The 18,832-nt window shown below is 46.2% G+C and overlaps 1 pseudogene; it reads left to right on the top strand.

Annotated features, from left to right (window-relative positions):
- The first annotated feature begins 3,082 nt into the window (after positions 1–3,082).
- On the top strand, positions 3,083–4,986 carry LOC133765072 (E3 ubiquitin-protein ligase TRIM41-like; annotated as a pseudogene).
- The last annotated feature ends 13,846 nt before the right edge of the window (positions 4,987–18,832 follow it).

The following is an 18,832-nucleotide window of genomic DNA, read 5'->3' as shown; positions in this document are numbered from 1 at the left end:
GGACATACTGAAGAGGAAGAAATCAGTCTCCAAAGTTGTAAGTCTGGGTAACCAGGAAAATAATTTCATTTATAGTGATAGAAATGTCAGCAAGTGACAAGCATTTGGGAGGGAAGATGAATTCAATTCTAGATAATGAGATTTAATTTTAAATAGCAGTTATTGTTTCCTTTTGATTATAAAAGTAATGCCTGGTCTTGTAGATAATTTTGAATAAAGAGGAAAATGGAAAGAAAACATACAAAATAATCTTAACACTTTGATGTATTTTTTTCCAAGTTTCCCATCTGCTCTCCCATGTACAGATATATAAAATTAATGTAGGATTATATTTTATATAAATTTTCAGATCTAGCTATTTTCATTCAACTTTCTAAGTGAGTAGTCCAATATAAAAATACTTTGAATATAGATTTTATAATGTTTATATAATAATCCATATATATTAAAACGTATGTAACTTTAGTAATTGACAGATTTCTCACAATTTTTGTGATTATAAATAGGAACATTTGTGTTGAAGCTTGAATATATTATGACTGTAGTAAGATATTTATATTAAGATCTGCACGTACCTCAAATAATTTCTTAGGATATGAGGATAGAAATAAATTATCAGGCTAAAGAGTTGAACTGCTTTAAGGCAATGTAAAGTGCGCAATGATTTCCAAAATTTGATCATACTAGCAGTGCCAAAGTGAACTAAATAATAATTTCCTTGAGGTGGACATTGGGCCTAGCCATTAAGACAACTGTTAAGATGCCCATGTCCCACATTGGAGTACTCGGGTTTGATTCTTGGGTCTGACTCTGGCCTGCAGCTTCCTGCTAGTGTGCACCCCTGTGAAGCAGCAGTGATGGTTCAAGTAAGACTTAACTTGTGTTGCTGGATCCCAGCTTCAGCTTGTCCAAATCCTGGCTGCTGCAGGAATGTGGAGAGTGAACTGAAAGATGGGAACTCGCTTTCTCTCAGTCTGTCTGTCTTTCTCTTTTGAGTAAGTAAATAAGTACATAATGTTTAATTAATATACTTGAGAGTCTATTATTAATTACTGAGAAATATTCCAGATACTCTAATTCTAGATGTCATGTTACAGTCAAAATTTCCTGTAGATTGTTGATTTTGTTTTTTAAGATTTTCTGGGAAATTCTGAATGTAGTCACTTTTGGAGCTACTACTGAAGAATGTACCCTGTTCATAAGGTAAAAATAGGGAGGTGAAGCCAAATCTTGCAATTGACTAGTTGGGAGAACTTAAATGAAATAATTAAACAATATCTAAATGTCAATTTTTTTATCACAAAAAGGATGATAAAAGAATAGAACTCATTTTTAAATTTTACTTTTTTTTTAAATTGACATATAAAATTGTTGGTACAGTTATGCATCACATAATTACATTTCAGCAAATGACCACAATGCTGTCCCCGTAAGATTATAATGAACTGAAACTCTTCTGTCACCTTGGGAATGCATAGCTGAAGAAGAGGGAAGAGAAAAGGAAGCTGCAGGAGGCGAAACAGAAGAACCTCTACAAAGATGCACAGTGAAGGGATTAGCAGAAGCTTTTGCAGACTTCAGTGAGCTCCTTCAAAATCTTGAAAACTTGGACCCCAACATGGGATGGTTTTCAATAATAGAGAGGAATATTCTTGGTGTATTATCTGCTTGTATGCAAATCTGTGGTGAAAACTAAATAAATAAAATAAACCAAGCTAGCAAATCATCATGGACCTATTTCTGAAGAGTGACCCCTCCTCAAAGGAAGCCCAGGCGGGTCCATCAGGAAGTTGCCCAGAAGAAGGGGGTGCTACCACAGGAGAGGATGTGCATATTATTGCCCCTTGAAGATCCTCTGGTGGAACAAGATGTGGATGGAGGTGAAAGACATTGATGATCCTGACCCTGTGTGAACCCAGGCTAATGCATGTGTTTGTGCTTCCATTTTAAACAAAAAACTTAAAATTTAAAAAAAATGAGAGGGTTGGCGTCATGGCACAGCAGGTTAAACCACCACCTGTAACCCCCAGCATCCCATATGGGTGTCTGTTCAATTCCTGGCTGCTCCACTTCTGATCCAGCTCCCTGTTAATGCCCCTGGGAAGGCAGCAGAAAATGGCCCTAGTGCTTGGGCCCTGGCCACTCATGAGAGACCCAAATGGAGATCCTGGCTCCTGGCTGCAGACTGGCCTGGCCCAGCTGTTAGTGAGCAGGTTGAGGAGTAGGCCAGACTGTAGCTGGAGGAAGAAGGGAGAGGTGATGAGAAATTAGACTTCAGAATTGTCTGGGAAGTGAAAGGGCCAGTTATTAAAGGCACTAGAGGGGAACAGGGGTCCCAGAGAGGTTTCTTTTCCCCTTTTTCTCTTAAAACATGAACATTTTTTTCAATAAAAGGTTAGATTTTGTGGGTTTTTTCTTGGCAGTATGGAAAATTCTAACACTTCTCTTTCTTGGTCCTTCTTGGTTCATTCAGGTGGTAAAATCAGGAGAGAAAGCTTCCCGTGCATCAGGCCTTGGGTCACCAGCCACTTTATTAGTGTAAGACAGGAAATTGAGAAATTTCATAGAACAGACCCACACAGGGGGCCTCCTCCTGCCCTGTGATGCCACCCCATAAAGTGCCCCATCAGAGCCTCGGGAGTTGACCAAGCAGAAGAGCCACTCCTCCTTCAAGGCAAGTGAGACTGTTATAGGCCAAGTCGCACTCTCCCCTGACTAAACTCACACATAGACCTCCTCTTCCCCAGTACCGTGGAGTACGACTGTATTTCAAAATAGGATCTTTAGGGGGCCAGGAAGGAGGAGGGTCGGGGGTTTATGAGGAGGCCAGGGAAGCTTTAAGGCAAATTTGCTCTCAGATCTACCTGAGGGACTTGGCGGTGGCGCTCAGCTGTTTCACCCGACCTGTGCCCCCGCTGAGACACGGTTGTCGTCAAGGAGCGGGGAACTCTGTGGAGGTGTGGGTTGGCTGCGCTTGGGAGGAGGTGTGGAGAGGCAGGGCTGGGGCCGACAGGGCGTCTGAAAGGGAGAGGACCCCCCCATCTGTCCCCCCACCGCACATCTACACTGGCTGGACACTAAGATGGCTGCCGTTGCCATGACACCCAACCCAGTGCAGACCCTTCAAGAGGCGCTGTGCACAGTCTGCCTCTATTACTTCACCGACCCCGTGTCCACCGGCTGCGGGCACAACTTCTGCCGAGTGTGTGCAACTCAGTTGTGGCGCGGGGAGGATGAGGAGGACAGGGAAGAGTTAGACCGGGAGGAGGAGGAGGAGGAAGAGGAGGAAGAAGAGGATGGAGAGGAGGAGGAAGTGGAGGCTGTGGGGGCTGGTGGGGGGTGGGACACCCCATGCGGGACGAAGACTATGAGGGTGAAATGGAGGAAGAGGTCGAGGAGGAAGAGGAGGATGTGTTTTGGACCAGTGGCATGGGTGGGTCCAGCTGGGACGACATGGGCTATGTGTGGGAGGAGGAAGATGAGGAGGAAGACCTGGACTACTACTTGGGGGACATGGAGGAGGACCTCAGGGGAGAGGATGAGGAAGATGGGGAGGAAGTTTTGGAGGAGGATGAGGAAGAGGAGCTAGACACCGTCACCCCACTGCCCCCGCCTCCGGCCCCTCGGTGGTGCTTCTACTTGCCCCCAGTGTCGAAAGAGCGTTCCTCGGCGGAGCTTCCGCCCCAACTTGCAGCTGGCCAACATGGTTCAGGTGATTCGGCAGATGCATCCAACCCCTGTTCGAGGGAGCTGTGTAAACGAGCGGGGCATCTGTCCTAAACACCAAGAAGCCCTGGAGCTCTTCTGCGCGGTAGATGAAGAGGCCATCTGTGTGGTGTGCCGAGAACTAGGAGCCACAAACAGCACAGCGTGGTGCCCTTGGAGGAGGTGGTGCAGCAGTACAAGGCCGACTTGCAAGGGCACCTGGAACCACTGAGGAAGCACCTGGGAGTCGTGCAGAAGATGAAGGCCAAGGAGGAGAGGCGGGTGACAGAACTGAAGAGCCAGATGAAGTTAGAGCTTGCAGCTGCGGCTTCAGAGTTTGGGCTGCTGACGCGGTTTCTGGCTGAAGAGCAGGCAGGGCGGGAGCGGCACCTCCGAGAGATGCATGGAGCCCAGTTGGGGCGTGCAGGAGCTGCAGCCAGCCGCCTCTCAGAGCAGGCCACCCAGCTGAGCCGCTTGCTGGCTGGGGTCCAGGAGTGGAATCAGCAGGGTGGCCTACGGCTGCTTCAGGACATCAAGGAGACTTTCAGTAGGTGTGAAGAGGTACCGCGGCAACCACCAGAGATCTGGTCCCCTGATCTGTGCCAACCCCATAGCCATGATTTGCTGACAGATGCCATTGTGAGGAAAATGAGCCGAATGTTCTGCCAGGCTGCAAGAGTGGACCTGACGCTGGACCCTGACACAGCTCATCCGGCCTCGATGGTGTCCCCTGATCGCCGTGGTGTCCGCCTGGCAGAAAGGCGGCAGGAGGTTGTCGACCATCCCAAGCGCTTCTCAGCTGACTGCTATGTACTGGGGGCCCAGGGCTTCCGCTCTGGCCGGCACTACTGGGAGGTAGAGGTGGGCTGTCGGAGGGGTTGGGCAGTGGGTGCTGCTCGTGAATGAACCCATCATAAGGAAAAGGTGGGCTCTGGGGGTTCCTCTGTGAGCACTGGGGATGCCAGCTCCTCACGTCATCTTCATCGCCGCCGACGGCTTCACCTGCCCCAGCAGCCCCTGCTTCAGTGGGAAGTGTGGTGTGTGGGCACCAATGGCAAACGTTACCAGGCACAAAGCTCAACAGAGCAGACACTGCTGAGCCCAGGTGAGAAACCACGGCGCTTTGGCGTGTACCTGGACTATGGGACTGGGCGTCTGGGCTTCTGCAATGCGGAGACTTTAGCCCATGTGCGCACCTTCTCAGCTGCCTTCCTAGGCGAGCGTGTCTTCCCTTTCTTCCGGGTGCTTTCCAAGGGCACCCGTATCAAGCTCTGCCCTTGATTAGCCTGCCACCCGCAGGGGCCCCTCTGGTTAGCACTGGGGAGGCGGGTGGTGGTGGAGGGCGGCCCATAAGTCTGGAGGCTCAAAGGCTCCTCCCGCTATGTTACTGCATTTCTTCTGGCTCCCCCTTGACTCCAGACACCTGCTTCTTCTAGGAGCCTTAAAGGACCCCTCCTGGCCTCCAATTCAGCCTTTTCACCTCCTGTGTCTGTCCAACAGGTCTGTATGGGTTCCTCATAATGAGATCAGCTATTTGGCCTTCCCTTTCTGTATTGCTCAATCCAGCTCTGGGGTCTGAGTTCAAGTAGGGGATGAGAGGAGATTTTAATTTCATTCCTTAAAATTCCTTTCCCCCAACCCCCTCTTCAACCTCATGTTAGTCCTGAGGCTGGAGGGCTTGGGCAAGACTTGCAGCATCCCCATTGAACTCCTATTTTCTGGGCAAAGTTTAGCTAAAGGATTTGGAAGCTGTTTTGGGGAGGCAGGCTGGGCAAAAGGGTAGAGCTGGGTATAGAAATACCCACTCTCCTGGGGAAGTTGGAGGGATTCTACTTCCCTTCCATCCCCGTTTTCTACCTCCACAAACCAACCAGAACTTAGCTTTGACGACAGATCTGGAATGGTTGATACGATTGAAACTACATACCATTTTATAACCCAATAAGTTATTTTTCCCCCTTCCTTTTTCGGCACTCAAATCTAGGAGCAAAGTTCCTCCCATCCTGCCCTTCCAGGTCTACTTACTGCCAGACTTTCCCCTTTGTTCACTGGAATTGCTTCTGTTAGTTTCTAACTCCTCTCTGCCTTTTAGTTCCCTTTTTGGCAAGCCCTAACATGGAGCCAGGGATGGGGACAAGGGGTTCGGATCCCTGGGAGGAGAGCCTTGGGTATAATCTATTTTTCTAATAACACCTTGCCTTCTGTCACTTAATGGTTTTTGTCCTCTGCTTGGGAGGCTGAGGTCAATTCATGTTCTTGAGGGAAAGGGAAGGTTGTTTGTGTTGCAGAAATAAAATGTTTATTTGCAAAAAAAAAAAAGGATCTTTAACAAGGCAATTCATTTAAAACAGGTCGTCAGGTATACCCTAAAGCAGTATGATGGTGTCTTCACAAGAAGAGCCGACAAGGACACCATCACACACACAGAGAAGTTCCCATGGCAACACAGGAGAAGTTATGGACCTCCAGGGCCAGGAGAGAGGCCTTGGAAACTGCTCACTCTGCCAACACCATGGAACAAGGAGAACATATACTTCTGTTGGTTAAACTACCCAGTCTGTTTGAGTGTTAGGAAGCAGATACAGGGGGATTGGATGAAAGGATGGAGCACTGACCTCCCTCCCTAGATTTCCAAAGCTTTTTATTTAAGTAATAACAATGTAAAATGTGATTGGGCACTACAACCTAGTCCAGGGTCAGACCAAAGGCAGGTAATCAGAGGACTTGACCCTAGAAGTTTAAGAAAAAATCAGCGCAAAGCCACATTCCCCGTTTTACTGGATAATTATCCCTTGTTGTTTTTCTCAGTCTTGAATTATGTTCGGATCTGCAGTACAAATCAGTGCACCAGGAATGGAGTTTGTTATGTCTAGGTGATAATATAGCCCAAATAATAAGAAGACTAATACTTAGATTCTCAATTTGAAGACTCTAAGCCCCATTCTACTAAGAACCCAAACAAAAAGTAAAATGTCAGTATTCCCAAAGAAACTTAAGTCAGTGCAGGGAAAAGCTTCTCTTTTTTCATAGACAAATATAAAATATTGTGTAAATCAAAGTGATGAGAAAAATAAAATCATAGTTCAAAAACCTAGATATTTTTAATTTGGCAAGAAACATAAAATTTTAAAATATAAATTTTGCCTTCATACAAACCCTCTGAAATTTCTTGTAGTTTCAGATATCCTTGTGGATAGTATCATAAATATGAAAAATGAATCATTAGTAGACTTAGATGCTTAGTAAACTATCCTCAATTTTGGAATTAAATCTGTGTGTTTGAATCTTGGATCTGATACTTATTAATAGTGTAGCATTTTAGCTTTAGTTTTCTGTTTTTCTCCATTCTGATATGCACATAAGAATAACAATGCACACCATCCATACTGTACTATTTTAAAGATCAAATAGAATAGCTTGTGTAAAACCATTTTGTGAACCCTAAGGGATGCTATTTGAGGTGTTATTCTTGCTATTGTTATTATTTTTTTATTTACCCCAAGGAATTTTTCTTTCTGAAATCGTTAGACAAAGCCTCTCTCTCTTGTAGAATCCACTGGGATCTTATGGCTCAGTAGTTATCAACCTTTGCCACATTGTGTTCTGAACACAATTTGCTACAAAAATGTCATGAAATCAAATTTTCTCCATTTCTAACAGTCATATTGTCCATGTTTTACTCCTCGTTATACATTTTTAAAGTAGTCAGTAAAAAGTATTGGTCATTGTGGCCTGTTGCAGCCGGGATTGTATTGCAAGGGGATAGATGTTGATGACACCCACCCCCTCAGAGGCCAATGCAAGGAAATCCTGAACATCAGTCTCACCTTTGAGGTTTTGTCCACTTAAACATCTTCACCATTAGTGGAACACAAAATGCACACTTTCATTGAAAGAAGTTGAGTCTAGATTTAACTTTAAACCCTGGAACAAGACATTGTACCTTGTGTTTAAGGTGGGATACTTTAAAATTCAAGTTCCAAGTACCCCAAGAAAAATTCAAAGCCTATTGTACTTTGGAGTGTGCAGTGAGTACATATGGTGTACCATTTCTCTGAAACTTAATGATCCCTAGATTTTCTACCCTTTAATATGTATGATGCTATCTAAAGGTTGTATGTACTTGACATTTCCAGGGCCAATTTTTGCAAATGGTCCTAGCCCAGCCTCTAAATTTGCAAACACAAATTATTTGGTCAAATAATTTTGATAGGTAAAAATGCTGTGTTTGAGAATACTATTTGATGCACATGATTCAGAGACCCGCTGGAAGAAGGTAGAGTAGCTGTCACCATTTTAGTCATATTCACCAAGTTTTCATGTGAAAAATGAAGAGAAAGGATGGAATTTAGAAATAGCTGATTGCACATGTCAGATGATCTTAAAACTTCACTTTCATCATCACTATTTGCAAGTAGCTTCATAAATAGAAGCAAGTGACATATCACTTCATTTTTTTTTTCTGAATTTTTACCCTTTCATCTCATCTTTTTCATTATAAACACCTTCAGATGAGAGGTCTTCAGAAAGTTTGTGGAGACTTAATATGATAAAATTATGCATGAATTTCAAATATTTTTCACCAAAAATAGATGAATCTCTTATTATCATTAACTATTTGACATATGTAAAACACCAAAAACTAACCAAGAGATCTAGGGGGATCAAATAAGTATGGGAGATTGCTTTCCTTCACCTAGGCACATGAATAGGTGGGAATACAAGAGAATACATTCTCCATAGTCTGAATGGCCATTGTTCTCCTTGTGTTTTTCAATACATCCATTTGAGCATCAACTTAATACAGTCACCATGCTTCTTCCTCAATTCTAGTAATAAAATCAATATAAAATGGAATTTTCCAATCTACACTTAATTTGTGATTTTCCTTTATTTGTATTTTAAAAAAAATCTTTTCTTAAGCTCTATAAGTGGTCTGCCCAAAGTGTAAGTACCTGATTGATTGACAGATTATTATACAACTAGTACTTATTATTCCTTTCTATTAAGAGCTGAGTGGCTTTTAAAGTAAAAACAATAGGGTGAAAAGGCGGTCTTTGATTCACTTATTTCAAATGGAAAATTGGAAAGAAAAAGTTATAAAGTCAGTGAATTTGACAGGACTTGCATTTCTTGCATCATATATTAATTGACAGTCATAAATTGTAACAAGGGGACCTACAACACAAAAGGGAAAAAGTAAAGATGTGTGCGGAATTTCAAAGGTAATGTGCAGTAGGCAATAATTGATCTTTTCTTCATTCTTATGTATTTAAATATAAAACTAAACTAAATGGTATGTGGGGATTTTGAGACCAGCGCATATTTTATGAGTCTGTGGGAATTAGTTCATACGTAAAAGGCAGGTGCTACAAGAATGATTGCTTGTAATGTGGTGATAGCTAGAGAAAAGTTTAGGGTATTTGCTGCTCGTCATCTTTCAGTTCCATAAAAGGATTTTAAGAAATGTCTTGGGGCAAGAGAGGAGCCAGCCATACCAACCTGAGTCTAATTTACATATCATTGCATATAAACTGAAAATAATATCCATGACCCTATTGAGCCAATAGACAAGAATAGGAAATCAAAAAGTACAACTGAGTATTTATTTATTTTTTAATATCATTTAAACTGTTACTTTCAAGTTCACGGTGCCAAGTGTCTTTAAAATGCTTTTGTGGGATTTGTGATTAATTTTAGCTGGAGGAGAGTGATTTAACGCTCCAGGTTTAGGTGGGACTGCTGAACTCTTAAACTGACTGAGGAAAGTTGTCGTATGTTCAGTCTAGAAATGGAAGCATGTTACAAAAACAGAGGGCCTGTGCTAAGGAAGTGTTTCAGGAGACAAAACCGAACTGAGACTGCGCCTGTGTTCTGCACATATGGGAGGAAAGCACACAGTCAGTTGTGCACCTGAATCAAAGTCAGGATGATGCGGGTCTGCTGGAAAGCAAGGGTTGGGGAAAGTGACTTACCTTGGGAAGCACATGTTTAAAATTATAAGTCCAGGGGGTTGGCACTGGGGTGTAGAGGGTTAAGCCACCGTTTGGAGTGCCGGCACCCCATAAGGGCACCAGTTTGAGTTCCAGCTGCTCTGCTTCCTATCCAGCTCCCTGTTAACGTGCCTGAGAAAAAAAGCAGAAATGTCTCAAGTGCTTAGGCCTCTGGACCCACGCAAAGCTCCTGGATCCTGGCTTAGGGCTGGCCCAGCCCTGGTCATTGTAGCCATTTGGGAAGTGAACCAGCAGATATAAGATCTCTCTGTGTCTCTCCCTCTCTCTGTAATTCTGAATTTCAAATAAAATAAATAAAGATCCGAATATGTTTTCAAAAAATAAAAATATAAAAATATAATTTCATGATTGATTTTTTTAAAAAGATTGGTTTATTTATTTGAAAGAGTTACACAGAGAGAAAGAGGCAGAGAGAGAGGTCTTCCATCCACTGGTTCACTCCCCAGTTGGCCACAATGGCCGAAGCTGTGCCAATCCGAAGCCAGGAGCTTCTTCCAGGTCTCCCACGTGGGTGCAGAGGCCCAAGGTCTTGGGCCATCTTCTACTGCTTTCCCAGGCCATAGCAGAGAGCTGGATCGGAAGTGGAGCATCCGGGACTTAAACCGGCTCCCACGTGGGATGCTGGCACTGCAGGCAGCGGCTTTACCCACTACGCCACAGCACCAGCTCCCATGATTGATTTTTAAACAGTGGAATCCATTCGGAGTGAGTGATTCCTGGCTGCTCCCTTGGTGGCCTCTCTTTCTTTGCTCCACCAAAGGAGTTTTTGGGGCATTCACTTGTTCTGGATCCCAGTCACCTTGCAGCATGAATTCACTGTCCTCTCCACATTTGTTCTTGACACCTCCTGCTCCCTGGTACTTTTCTCTACATTTCTTTCTAAGGCATCTTGCCTATTCACCTCCTGCCCAACTTTTCCTTATCAATAACCATGTTCAGTCTTTATTCTGGGTTCCATGACAATTGTTTCATTTTCTGTTTATGTAGTTGGTTTCAAATTGGTTGGGTAAGCAGGCATCTCAGTGTTTTGTGGATTTCTCTCGTCATGATTTTTCAAACTAGTTCAAGACAGTCTTCTTTTAAAATTTATTTATTTTTATTTTCACAGGCAGAGTTAGACAGTGAGAGAGAGACAGAGAGAGAAAAGTCTTCCTTTTTCCGTTGGTTCACCCCCCCAAGTGGCCGTTATGGCCGATGCGTTGTGGCCAATCCGAAGCCAGGAGCTAGTTGCTTCCTCCTGGTCTCCCATGCGGGTGCAGGGCCCAAGGACCTGGGCCATACTCCACTGCCCTCCCGGGCCACAGCACAGAGCTGGACTGGAAGAAGAGCAACTGGGACAGAATCCGGTGCCCCGACCAGGACTAGAACCCCGGGGTGCTGGCGCTACAAGAGGAGGATTAGCCAAGTGAGCCACAGCGCCGGTCAGGACAGTCTTTAAAAAGCCTTACACTGGGGCCAGCATGGTGGTGGGGCTGGTTAAGCTGGTTTTACACATGGGCACTGGTTTAAAGCCTGGCTGCTCCCCTTTCAATCCAGCTACCAGCTAATGCATCTGAGAAGCGTAAGATGGCCCAGGTGCTTGGGCTCCTGCACCCTGTGGGAGATCTAGGTGGGGTTTCCAGCTTCTCACTTTGACCAGGCCAAGCCCTGGCCATTGTGGCCATTTGGAGAATGAACCAGCAGATGGAAGATCTCTGTCTTTCCCTCTCTCTCCATAATTCTGCTTTTCAAATAAATATTTTTTAAAAAAAAAACAACTTATGCTGCTCCTTTTCTTGATTTTATGTATCTAGGAAGAAATTAATTAAAAGACAGTTAAGAAACAAATGGACATAAAATCTATAGCAATTATAACTGTCATTGTCTATCACTGGTTATGACAGAAACACTTTATAAAATGGTACCAATATCTTGGAAAACTGCTCAACAGTTTTCTGTGAAGCTAAACATATGCCTATTTCATGATACAGCAGCTCTTTTCCTGGGCATATACCCTAAAGAAATGAGTTCTTGTATTCATAATAAAAGATTTATATAGAAAGTTCATAAAAGTTTTATTCATTGTGGACCAAAAGCAACCTGGCAACAACTTAAACATCAAGCAACGGGACAATGGGAAAATGAGCAACAGAGTTGTACAGCAATGTGGATGAATCTTAACATATTTATATTTGCAGACATAAGTGAGAACCATTATAGTGTCTATTTCCATTTGTATGAAGTTCAGGAATAGACAAAACTAATCAGTAATGGTAGAAATCAGAAAAGAGCCATCTCATGGGAGGAACGGTTGTCTAGGAAGGAATATAAAGGACATTCCCAAGGAAAGGAGCATATAGTATCGCTCTGAGTAATGGCTACTTGAGTGTAAATATTTCTTAAAGTTTTTCAAGCTATACATTTGAGATTTAAAAATATTACTGAATGAAAAAATGTGCATTATTTTAAAAGAAATAAAGGAAAGACTAACAAGTTTCGATAAAGAGAGCTCACATGTGGAAATAAGACATACCTGGATTCATAATCATAGCTCTCGTCCAACAATTCTATCATGTTGAGCATGTTACTTATTTTTTTCAGCTTCAGATTCCCCAGCTGTAACATAGGGAAGCACTAAGTATCTCATAGGTACTGTTAAGCAGATTAAATTGTTTAATGGTAGTAAATCAATACATGTTAGTTCCTTTCATGCCCTCTCTTGCCTCATTATTAGCAGGGGTATGATTCCTAGATGGTTTCTTCCTACTACACCACAGAATAGAGTTGTGTGTTCTCCATTAAAGTGCTAGAATCACCACTCTGGGAGATTTCCAGTGAATAGTGGCACATTGAGGCTGTGATAAATTATGCAGTAAAAAAAAAAATCTATTCAGAATTGCTTGAAATGACATAATCCGATGCTATTAGATCAAAGAACTGTCCCCCACAGACATGCATTTTTGGGGGGTAGGGATTATTATCTCAACATCAGGATTTGTTCTATAGAAATCTTAGTAATATGTAGCACATCTCTACAATTTTGAAAACCTTTTGGGGCACCCGCTGGTACATTCCTGTAGTACTAAGTTCAGGATGAGTCTTCAGCATACAGCTCTTACAAGTAACTTGTGGGTTTTTTGTTTTTTGTTTTTTTAATTTTTTTGATAGGCAGAGTGGACAGTGAGAGAGACAGAGAGAAAGGTCTCCCTTTATGCTGTTGGTTCACCCTCCAATGGCCGCTGCGGCCGGCACATCACACTGATCCGAAGCCAGGAGCCAGGTGCTTCTCCTGGTCTCCCATACGGGTGCAGGGCCCAAGGACTTGGGCCATCCTCCTCTGCCTTCCCCGGCCATAGCAGAGAGCTGGCCTAGAAGAGGAGCAACTGGGACAGAATCCGGCGCCCTGACCGGGACTAGAACCCAGTGTGCCAGTGCCGCTAAGCGGAGAATTAGCCTGTTAAGCTGTTGGACCTCTCAGTTGTAGAGATGCCCACTTGCTCGAGAGGACGCCCAAAAATCCAGACTCCAGACCAGTTGATGCAAAAAGCATGAGGTATTTATTGTACGTTTGCGCAAACGGGCCCCCACCTAAGGCGGTGAGGAGCCCTGAGCGGCAGTTTCACACAGGTTATATAGTCAACAAATTAGCATATGGGATTGGCCGGTTCGGAGGGACAATTAGCATACCGGAAAGTGCTGAGGAGAGTGCTGAGGGAACCAGCTGAAGAGAATGCTGAGGAGAGTGCTGAGGGAACCAGCTGAGGAGAATGCTGAGGAGAGTGCTGAAGGAACCAGCTGAAGAGAATGCTGAGGAGAGTACTGAGACTCTCCGAAGGGGAGTGGCAGCTCTGCTCTGGGCATGCCTAGAGGTTCTCTAAAGGGGATAGACTTTTCCTTCCCAGAGAACGTGCCCGCTGGACCCTGGGGAACATCTAACCTCTTAAGAAGCCCCTGATATCTGCCCAGGCCTAGTTTCTTGTCCCTCTCCCCCCATAAGGGTCCTTCATTCCCTCCTTTTCTTTTTGCAAAGATTTTAATCCTAAAATCTATTGGACCGGCCTGGGGAGAACCTGCCTCACTGGAGGGAGGAAACTCTGTTCTTGCTGGACTGGGTTGGGTTCCACGTTAACAATTGCGGAGCATGGGGATTGGAAAAACAATGGGGAAAGGCCAGGAACATCATAAATATTAAACAGTTTTTAAAAGTCTTAGCTTGAGTGGGTTCTGAGTGCGCTGGAGCTTCCATTTGGCTGGTCTATCCGGATCCTCGGGGCCCTGGGGAGGTGGTGCTCGCTTCACGTGTGAGGCGTGGACCCAAGCAGCGATTCCGTCGACCTTGAGAGCGGTGGGAGTTGTCAACAGCACAGTGAAGGGGCCTTTCCACCGGGGCTCTAGAGTCTTAGATTGGTGCCTTCGGACATACACAGCATCACCGATTTGGAAAGGATGTGGGATGGTTGTCGTCTCGGGTTGGTAGGCTGCTGCAAGAGGTTTCCAGACCTGGTTCTGGATGATCTGGAGTGCTCTCAACCGGGCCTGTAACTTAGGGGCATCGGCAACGGAGTCACTGGCAAGGTCAAGCAAGCCTGCTACTGGTGGGGGCCCTCCATAAAGGATTTCATATGGTGTCAGCCCGCAATGAGAGGGCGTGTTTCGAACCCGGAACAACACCATAGGGAGGAGTTGGACCCAGTCTTTAACGCCAGTCTCCAACGCTAATTTGGTCAAGGTCTCTTTAATTGTTCTGTTCATTTTTTCTACCTGTCCTGAACTTTGGGGTCTATAGGCACAGTGCAATTTCCAATTTATGCCTAATGCTTTGGCCACCAACTGACTTACCTGGGAGACAAACGCTGGGCCATTGTCGGACCCAATTACCTTAGGCAAGCCGAACCGGGGGAAGATCTCCTCTATGATCTTCTTGACGACCACCTGGGCGGTTTCCCATTTTGTGGGGAATGCCTCAGTCCATCCGGAGAAGGTGTCTACAAAAACTAGAAGATACTTATTCCCATAACTGCCCGGCCTTATCTCAGTGAAATCGACCTCCCAGTTGATTCCTGGTCAGTCTCCTCTTACCCTAGCTCCCTCCGGGAGCTTGAGGTGTCTGGCATTTACCTTGGCACACGGAACACAGGATTCAGTCACCTGCTGGGCTAAAGAGTCAAATCCGGGGATGTAATAAGACTGCCTATCTTCCTGTAAGGCTGCTTTTAGCTTTTTGTATCCCAAATGAGTCCATTGATGGAGGCTGGTAATTATTTCTTTAGCCAATTGGTGTGGCAGGACTATTTTCTCTCCGAGCCTCCAAACCCTTATTTGTTCATCATACTCTGCACCGAGCCGCTGAATCGTATCTAAGTCTTGGTCCGAATAGAGGAAAGGTAGTTCCCTCGATACTTGGGTGGGCTCAATTGTCTTTAACGGGAGCACCTGTTGGCTCAGGGCTGCCGCCCTAGCGGCCTCGTCTGCCATCCTGTTTCCCCTTGCTACGAGGTCGTCTCCTCGTTGGTGCCCGGGGCAATGAATTGCTGAGGAGAATGCTGAGGAGAGTGGCAGCTCTGCTCAGTTTCAGCGGCAAGGAGGAGGTCGTCCACATATTGCAGGAGGACCAGGTCCGGATGGTTGACTCGGAAGTCGGCCAAATCTAGGTGCAGAGCTTCGTCAAACAAGGTAGGCGAGTTTTTAAATCCTTGGGGCAACCTTGTCCAGGTGAGTTGTCCTGAAAACCCGGTCTCTGGGTCTTTCCACTCAAAAGCAAAGATGGATTGGCTCTGAGGGCTCAGTCTTAAACAAAAGAATGCATCTTTTAGATTTAACACAGTGTACCATACGTGGGTCGGAGGCAAGGTACTTAGCAGATTGTAGGGGTTGGGCACTGTGGGATGCATATCCTCCGTTCTCCTGTTAACCTCCCGCAAGTCCTGTACCAGGCGGTAGTCACCCGTACCAGGCTTCTTTACTAGTAGTAGGGGGGTGTTCCAAGGTGAACGACAAGGTTTTTAAAATGCCTAGGTGTAACAGTCTCCGGATATGTGGCCGGATACCTTCCTTAGCTTCCTTGCCCATCGGATATTGACGAACTGATACGGGAATGGCCATGGGCTTCAGATCTATGATCAAGGGAGGCCGGTTGACGGCCAGCCCTATTCCCGCAGTCTCTGCCCAGGCCTGAGGAAAATCTGTGAGCTTAAAGGCCCTTTTTCTGAAGTCAGTACCGAGTGCTGGGCTCCCGTGTCAATCAGGAAGGTTACCGGTCTGCCCCCCACTTCAAGGGTTATCCTGGGCTCAGGGGGGGGGCTCCTGGCCCTGACTCACCTAGTCGTCTTCTTCCAGGGACAGGATTGGAACTGGTCTCCTCTTTGGTCCCTGTGTTTTCTTCGGGCAGTCTTTGACCCAGTGTCCTCTTTCTTTACAATAGGCACATTGATCTCTTTCCACCCAAGGCTTTCGTTTGTCTCCCAAGTCCCTATTCTGTCCTGGTCTACTCCTTTCTGTATCCTGCACTACGGTGGCCAAAATTCTACTAAGCTCTCGATTATGTCTTTTGTCTCTTCTGTCTTCCCTTTCCTCCTGCTCCTTGCGGATCCTTTCCTCCTTCTCCTCTCGGGTCTCCCTTTTGTTATAAATCTTTTCTGCTTCCTTCATTAAATTGTATATAGTATACCCCTGAAGCCCCTCTAGCCGCTGCAATTTATTGCGGATGTCCGGCGCTGACTGTCCTATAAAGGACATGATTACATCTCCCTGCCGGTCCTCTGCCAGGGGGTCAAACGGGGTATACATACGGTAGGCTTCCATTAATCTTTCTAGGAAGCCTGCCGGCGTTTCCTCAGCCCCCTGTACTACTGCACGTACCTTGGCCAAATTGGTGGGGCGCTTTCCAGCCCCTCTGAGACCCGCAAGGAGAATCTGGCGATAAAGATGAAGTCGCTCCCTACCAGCAACGGTGGTATAGTCCCAATCAGGACGGGTTGAGGGAAACGCCTCCTCGATTTCGTTTAGCAGTAGGGTCGGTCGGCCATCTGCTCCAGGGACGTTTTTCCGTGCCTCAAGGTAGACACGCTGCTTTTCCTCAGTAGTGAGGAGGGTCTGCAGAAGCTGCTGACAATCATCCCAGGTGGGCTGATGAGTCAATAAAATTGACTCGATCAGCCCAGTCAGAGCCTGGGGGTTCTGAGAGAAAGAGGGGTTATGGGTTTTCCAATTGTAAAGATCGGAAGCAGAAAATGGCCAGTACTGCATCTGGCCAGCCACCGAGCGAAGAGGAAAAGCCTGCGAATTCCAGACGCTTCCCGAGCCCCCTGCCTGCCCCCGACGGAGGCGCAGGCGGCTGGAGGGCGGGGAAGGCGCTGAGACTTCTTCCCCTGCCCTCGTGGAATCAGGGGGTGGTGCAGAAGGTTGCACATCCCGCTCTGGTTGTTGTGGGAGTTCCTGCGGGGGAGCAGGCTGGCCGGGAAGATAGGGTGGGGGAGAGTCAAAAAGCAGAAAGTCCTGATCAGCCGGAAGAACCGGTGGCTTGTCAGGTTTTGGATCTCGAATCTCCTTCAGAGGATATAGGGAGGAGGTTGGCACAACCGGGATAGGAGGAGGGGGTAACGGGGTCCGTATGGGCTCCGTCGGGAAGGAGAAGGGTTCTACCCAGGGAGGGGGATTACGTGAAAGATCCTCCCACGTAGTAATGTAGGGCACCTGATCAGGGTGTCCATTGGATCCTGGCTGAAAGACCCGCGCCTTAATCTGTAAAATAATATCGAGGTTAAAAGTGCCGTTCCTTGGCCAGCCGACCTCGAAGGCCGGCCACTCTGAGGAACAGAATTTTGCCCATTGTTTCCTTTTAATCTCCACTGAGAGGTGGCGCGCGCGTTCTCGAACGTCCTTCCAGTGATCTAGAGTGAGACTTAAAGGGGTGGTTATTTGTTGACCCATGTGTGCAAGGATTTCAACCCAAACAAAAAGAACAGCCAATGCACAGACATATACAATAAGCAAGACAAACCACATGGCTAAGACAAATCAAACGCTATTGCGCTAGTTTTGGGAGCGGCTGCCTGACCAGCCCTCCCCGGGAAGGAGGGAGACTTGGTCTCCGACCCACCTCCAGACCACCAAGACCACCCCGGGTGCGTCTTCCGGGGGAACGGACCGAGGGTTTCCCCTCATAACCCGGAGCGTCCTCCGGGGAACGGACCAGGGGTTGCTGGGCACGCCTGCCTCCCCCACTGGTCCCACAGAGTCAGGTCAGATACTGGCCAGTCAGAATACTCAAGTCAGAATCAGAATACTCAAGACGAAGAACAACAAACAGAAAACACTTAATTATACCTCCAACTGGTCCTGCAGAGAATGGGTCTGAGGGCGACCCCGAGCCCCACGTTGGGCGCCAAAATGTTGGACCTCTCAGTTGTAGAGATGCCCACTTGCTCGAGAGGACGCCCAAAAATCCAGACTCCAGACCAGTTGATGCAAAAAGCATGAGGTATTTATTGTACGTTTGCGCAAACGGGCCCCCACCTAAGGCGGTGAGGAGCCCTGAGCGGCAGTTTCACACAGGTTATATAGTCAACAAATTAGCATATGGGATTAGCCGGTTCGGAGGGACAATTAGCATACCGGAAAGTGCTGAGGAGAGTGCTGAGGGAACCAGCTGAAGAGAATGCTGAGGAGAGTGCTGAGGGAACCAGCTGAGGAGAATGCTGAGGAGAGTGCTGAAGGAACCAGCTGAAGAGAATGCTGAGGAGAGTACTGAGACTCTCCGAAGGGGAGTGGCAGCTCTGCTCTGGGCATGCCTAGAGGTTCTCTAAAGGGGATAGACTTTTCCTTCCCAGAGAACGTGCCCGCTGGACCCTGGGGAACATCTAACCTCTTAAGAAGCCCCTGATATCTGCCCAGGCCTAGTTTCTTGTCCCTCTCCCCCCATAAGGGTCCTTCAAAGCCACGGTGCCAGCCTACAAGTAACTTGTAACTTACAAGCAACTTGTTACTTTGCCTCTATTAATACATAATGCTTCAATAAATAATCTAAGTAAGTGATTCTCAAATGTTAGTGAGGCCCAGACCATAATCATATCAAATGTGACATGCATAAAATACACATGATGTACTATTGTAAGTCTTCCTTGGTGGGAAGAGTA

Source organism: Lepus europaeus, chromosome 1 (genome assembly GCF_033115175.1).
Source record: "Lepus europaeus isolate LE1 chromosome 1, mLepTim1.pri, whole genome shotgun sequence".
NCBI classification, from domain to species: Eukaryota; Metazoa; Chordata; class Mammalia; order Lagomorpha; family Leporidae; genus Lepus; species Lepus europaeus.
This window is presented reverse-complemented; position numbering and strand designations above follow the sequence as displayed.